The following is a 6,155-nucleotide window of genomic DNA, read 5'->3' as shown; positions in this document are numbered from 1 at the left end:
TCTATCTATCTATCTATCATCTATCTATCTATCTATCTATCTATCTATCTATCTATCTATCTATCTATCTATCTATCTATCTATCTATCTATCTATCTATCTATCTATCTATCTATCTATCTATCTATCATCTATCTATCTATCTATCTATCTATCTATCTATCTATCTATCTATCTGTCTGTCTGTCTGTCTGTCTGTCTGTCTATCTATCTATCATCTATCTATCTATCTATCTATCTATCTATCTATCTATCTATCTATCTATCTATCTATCTATCTATCTATCTATCTATCTATCTATCTATCTATCTATCTATCATCTATCTATCTATCTATCTATCTATCTATCTATCCATCTATCCATCCATCCATCCATCCATCCATCCATCCATCCATCCATCCATCCATCCATCCATCACTGCACCACCTCTCCCTGATTAAGGGGTGGAGCAGGTGCTGCCCACAGTCATTTCAAGCAGAACAGTTTGTGTGCAGATCTTTTGTTTGGGCTCTGTGGCACCATGAGCCTTTCTTCACTGCAAGCTGTGTGAGGGCCAGAGAGATGATGTACCCACTGACATCAAGGTGATTACTGTAAGATGTAAATTATACAACCAGTTCAAAAGGCAGTACAAATACAACTCTCCAGAAACAGTGGTGATAGTTGCATGTTTTTTTTTTTGTATCATGTTATATTTTTGCTTTAATCAGAAGTTCTACAGCGAAGGAAAATAGTATTAAAAATGAGTGACACCAAAACATCAGGGGTCAAAGCTATTATAATAACCACTGTACACTCGAACATCCCCATAGGATGAGCCTCTAAATACTCTTCATGATGATTTAATTAGCAGTCTAAATTAGTTTCTCAATCCGCCAGCTGCCCTGATAGATACAACAGGATGTGCATACAAAGTGTATGGCAGGGAAACCCTCAGTATGCTAATATTAGCTTTGAGCATCTATCAGTGACAAATCTTGCCCAGCATTCCTTCATGCTGCACATATTCCCCACCATAATTCTGAGCTAATGTCACATAGTCTGGGGAAATAATGGGGGAGATATTGCTGTCTTAGTCAAATCTTGAGTATAATGTTGTGCAAAGTCTCAGGAAATATCATTTAAAATGTTAGCTCCCAGAATAGCTAGCTCTAATCGATAAAGTTACGCGAGGTGTTTCTCAATGCCAAGGAACCTCGCTTTGATGACTTGGTCCCGCCCCGGTTGTGTAGGAGACATGTCATCAGGAACCACCATGTTCAAACGATCATGTTCAAACGAGGCGTCTGTTCTCCATTTGTTAGCCGTTTAGCTAGCTGATCAAGGATTCACGGGAAGTGCCTTGTAGCCTGGCCGTGGTCAGATCACAGCACGGTATTTTCAAATTTCCAGTTTAAATGTCAGTCAACTAATTGTAGCTATCAGGCTGATATCTGAAACAAAAATGACGTTCGTTGTGCCACGGTTAATTAATTAGAAAAAAAGGTTTCTTCTAGTAGGCACGGGATATTAGTAAGAGAAATTAGTATAAATCTCTTTTACCTGCCAACAGTTTCTGATATCTTAAATGTTTTGTAGATCAAAAGCAGTGATCTATGGTTGGCTAGTTGCTTTGGTAGTTGCAGCTTCGGTGGCTAGCGGGTAGTAACTCACTGACATTTAATAAATACAAACATAAAAGGCTTGTTATACAACTATATTGAAACTTAAAATATAACTTTACCTCCTGTGTCATGTGACGGGACCACTGCAGGAGCCACGGTCATGTGGTCTAAATCTGTTCCATTTGTTTGTTTCCTTTGACCAAGGAAGAACAGTGTCCTCGTAAGCCTTGCTAGGCCAGGCACCTTGACATTGAGAGCCACCCACAGACATTTTTTATGATTAGACGAGGCAGCCATCTTGAAGTTGATTGATGCCAAAAGTTTTTCAGAGGAAGTTTCAGTTGTAATAAAGAGTTTCTAAAACTTTCATTTAAAATGTGTCCACTGGGTCATGTGATAGTTTGCTAACAAATAAGCGCTTGCTAGCATGCATGTCTCTCTTTCACACACACAGACACACAGACACACACACACACACACACACACACACACACACACAATGGCAGGGCTAAAATCACCTGCAGGTCCGGAGAGGAAGGTGATAATTTCCTCATTTTCTGTCTGTGAGCCTGAAACAGGAAAGCTAAAAAAATCTGACTTGGTTTTAGTCCAAGGTGTTTCCCAGCCATCAAGCCTGCTTAAAACACATCCAACCATCCTGATCACAGAGCCTTTGTCTGACTCTGGGTGCCTACTGGAGCGTTAACACAGCCAGTTCCTTCAACCTACCCCAATGTGTCACTTCTAGGCCATCAAGGTCAACTGTCCACTCACATTTGATCTCGTACATCCAAATACATGCCCACACAAAACTAATACATCCTGTTTTAGGCCATTTCCCATCATACTCTTCAAATAACCCACTATAGGCAAGCATAGCCTGCTCTTTTAGACAGGTCAATGATTTCAAAATACAGATTTCGGGAGTTTTAGTGAATCCCCAATTAAAAAGCTGCCTACATCCCAAATGTTTTTACTGTTTCTGATGATTCTCTGTGCTAATAAAGGTAACAAAGAGATAAAAAGAGAGAGAAATACAACAGGAGAGACTCAGATGTAGTGAATTCATTATGAACATGTTTGCCTGGGAGAATCTGTGCTGGGGGCACGTATCACAATGGATGAAGCCTAGACATGAAAATGTCTATAATTAAGATAATAGTGACTTTGCTTTGGGGATTAAGAAAAAAAAGCTGCTGTTAAGCACTTGTTTTAAAGTAATCGACCAAATCCTAAAGGAGGAAAGAAAGTGGATGCTACAGCTTCAGCAGAGAGAGCAGTTGTAACGTGGTGTTCAGTTATTACATCATTCAGCTTCAAATAAACCAGTTAAAATAATCTAAACCAAATCTAAACTTAGGCTGCTACATATAAATATTCACAATTAAATCTAAATATGTCAACATATAGCTAGTTTTTATTATAATGTCAACTCAATGTGTAGAAATAGGCTACATGAAATTTCAGATTGTCATAAACTGAAACAAATAAATAAAAAGGGGAGAAGAGTTCCTCTGGTAGGGTTTGGTGACCCTGGATCATTTATTAATGTGGATGGGTGGGAACGTTGATCCTTTTTACATTATTAAATAAATGTAGTGAGAAGGTGACTTTAAAAAATGCCAGTCCCTTTGTTATTGTTATGCGGTGTGATAAATGTGAATTTAAAATGTTAAGTTTATGTACCTTGGTGCCCATACTTCAGAGAAAACTAGACTGTCTCAGGCAGGAAATATTTGGTCAGAGAAACTTGTGTTTCTATAAAAAAAATTAGTTTGTTATTTTCAGGCAAACGGCAAACATAAAACTGTAATAATCCGTTATTTCCACTTGGACTTGAACAAAACAGGCTTTTAGTGTGCGCGTGTGTGTGTGTGTGTGTGTGTGTGTGTGTGTGTGTGTGTGTGTGTGTGTGTGTGTGTGTGTGTGTGTGTGTGTGTGTGTGTGAGTGTGTGAGAGAGAGAGAGAGAGAGCGAGACAGCCATGTTCTCCCAGCCTCCTCGAGCCAGTAACCATGACAACGGGATGGCTGGGAGACACGGTTCAAGCTCAATGAGGCCGGTATCTTTTTCTCCTCTAAAATAGAGCTTGGTCGCGTTTCAAGCGCGGCTTGCCCTCCTAAAAGCGGAGAGGAAACGCTTTTTCCTCTTCCTCCTCTCGGGGGACTGAGCGAGACCACACACACACACACACACACACACACACACACACACACACACACACACACACACACACACACACACACCTCCACAATAACCCCCACGGCCCAAACGGTGCGTCTCTCCCGGACTAGCTTGATGAACACCGCTGTCTGACCGGTGTGTGTGTGTGTGTGTGTGTGTGTGTGTGTGTGTGTGTGTGTGTGTGTGTGTGTGTGTGTGTGTGTGTGTGTGTGTGTGTGTGTGTGTGTGTGTGTGTGTGTGTGTGAGTGGTCACATATTAAAGACAGGAAACCGGAGCCCTCGGGAAGATTTCTTGAGCTGTTTAAATGAATTCCGCTCCGTGTTTGATGCAGCCGGTTGAGTCGTTAGTGCCGACCGGTGCCGACGCAGCCCTCCTAGCTTAAACACTTCTAACGTGTCTGCTGAATTACCGTCGCTCCACTCACCGGGAAAACGCGTCCTGTCACGGCTGGAGTCAGAGTTGCTCTGCGGTCCGGTCGTCTACCCCCACACCGGGGGGAAGCGCTGCCAGACGGACTCCTGTTCCTCTTGTCCTCCGCTCATCGTCCTTCTCCGCCGCGCCGCTCTCGCCGGTCTGCGCGTGCGGCAGCTACGCCGCCAACAGACCGCAGCTCGCGGTAGTAAAGGATGGAGAGTCTCGCGCTGGCTGACAGGGGCACGGGGGAGGTCCAGGCGGCGGAATGGGATACTTCTGAGGCTGGTGAGCGGCTGGATGGACGCACTCCCTGTCTCCTCCTCCTCCCCGTGGAGCCCCCGTGTGCCTGAGTGGCAGCTAAGAAAACGTAGATCTGCTCCTCGAACTCCTCCGGAGCATCGTCCCTCTCCGGTGGCTGGAGCAGAGTGAACGGGACGTGTCTGCAGGGCCTGCTGATATCAGACTGAAGATTATGCACCACCAGTTGTGTTTGCCTCGCCTCTGAGACCACTGATGATATTTTATATCCAGTCCTTGAAATCCACTCTGGTTCTGTTTGTGATGATTCCCAGACTGAGGACCCCTGAACCTGAGAGGGGGCCAGGGTGTCCTCAGAAGGAATGGTGGTTCCCAGAAAGAGAGATTTGGCGAAAATGTTGTTGGCTTAGCTGGAACAGAAAAAATGAGGCACAGCATACAGATGATTTACAGACAACAATCTGGTTCAGTCCAAGGTCTAAAGTGCTGCAGCTGTCAGGTCCTGGATGTTGCATTGGTCATGCTGAAGTAGGATTTAAACAGGAATTATGTGTCTGCAAAGGAAAACATGACCTGTGAAACTGTCAATAGAGCCTTGCTGACTCATGGATAGATCTAAAAATGAGTTTCCTGACATCAGCCTATGGGGCCTTTTTCGTCTTGACTTTTGCTCTGCACATTTTTGTCATTGCTTCTATATCTTCCATGCCTGCATTCCCCATCTTCCTCATACCAATGCTGATCTGTCAGATATAGATAGATGATAGACTATCACTCGCCAACTTGAACAACTGGAAATAAAATGTACTGAAACTCAGAGAAACTATTTACTGAATCTCTACCTCTTCCTGGAGTCAGCCCAATCCAAGATGGCCACGGCAGCCACAAGCAATAAACAGTAACACAAAAGTGGGCATAACTTTATTTTGCAGGTACAGAGCTGAAAAGGTATGGGGTAGTATTAAACAGCTGCATGGTGACACAGCTGGTTGCACAGTTGCCTCTGAGCAAGACGGTTGCAGGTTTGAATCCCAGCAGCAACCTTTCAACAAAGAGTTAGCATGTTCTCCTCATGCATAAGACCATGATTTGACCCTAGAGTGAGTGTATGCACCTGTGATGGACTGATGACACCTGTCTAGTGCCTTTAAAATGGTGACAAACTTTAGTTTGCATAAATGGTGAATTTGGAAAAACCAACATTTAAAGGAGAACAAGACAGTTTTGGGATGCTTTCAGCACCCCCTAGTGTCCATTTGTAGAACCAAAACCAAAACCTCGCAGTGCATTTGGCTTTTTAACAGCTGAAATGTCTCCCAGCCTTCCGTAGTGTCTACAGGAGCGATTCATCACTAAATCAAACAAATCAGCTGTGTTCCTGATCTAAAACATAAAGGAAAAATGCTGGAAGCAGACTGCACCACCAGGTATGTCAGCTCATTTTTTAAGTTTCAACAGAGCAACCCACCAGTCTGAAGTTGCAAGTGGAACATTCTGGCCACAGGGGGTGATAGGGCTGGGTGGCTTTTCATTAACCCTTAAAGGGTCATTTTAGCTCATGCTGACTCAATAAAATAAGCTGCAAAAAAAAAAAGCCTTGTTTTATATCTCTGAATTGTTGATAAGTTTTAGTAAAGCGGATTGGACACTTTAAGTCAATAAGCCAGATTCTCCTGCGGCAGCCGAAAGCTCT

General features: G+C 43.2%; 1 protein-coding gene across 2 annotated transcripts in view; it reads right to left on the bottom strand.

The window, feature by feature from the left end:
• Positions 1-4,994, bottom strand: part of psd2 (pleckstrin and Sec7 domain containing 2) — a 62,902-nt gene extending 57,908 nt beyond the window's left edge. The window contains exon 1 of one of the 2 annotated variants that reach the window (XM_070553938.1): positions 4,215-4,994. The gene's annotated coding sequence lies outside the window, so the exon portion shown is untranslated. The remainder of the gene's footprint in view (positions 1-4,214) is intronic. The other variant, XM_070553937.1, reaches the window with a different exon arrangement.
• Between the last annotated feature and the right edge of the window lie 1,161 nt (positions 4,995-6,155).

Source organism: Nothobranchius furzeri, chromosome 1 (genome assembly GCF_043380555.1).
Source record: "Nothobranchius furzeri strain GRZ-AD chromosome 1, NfurGRZ-RIMD1, whole genome shotgun sequence".
NCBI lineage: Eukaryota > Metazoa > Chordata > Actinopteri > Cyprinodontiformes > Nothobranchiidae > Nothobranchius > Nothobranchius furzeri.
Note: the sequence above shows the minus strand (reverse complement) of the source record. Positions and strands in the feature narration are given on the sequence as shown.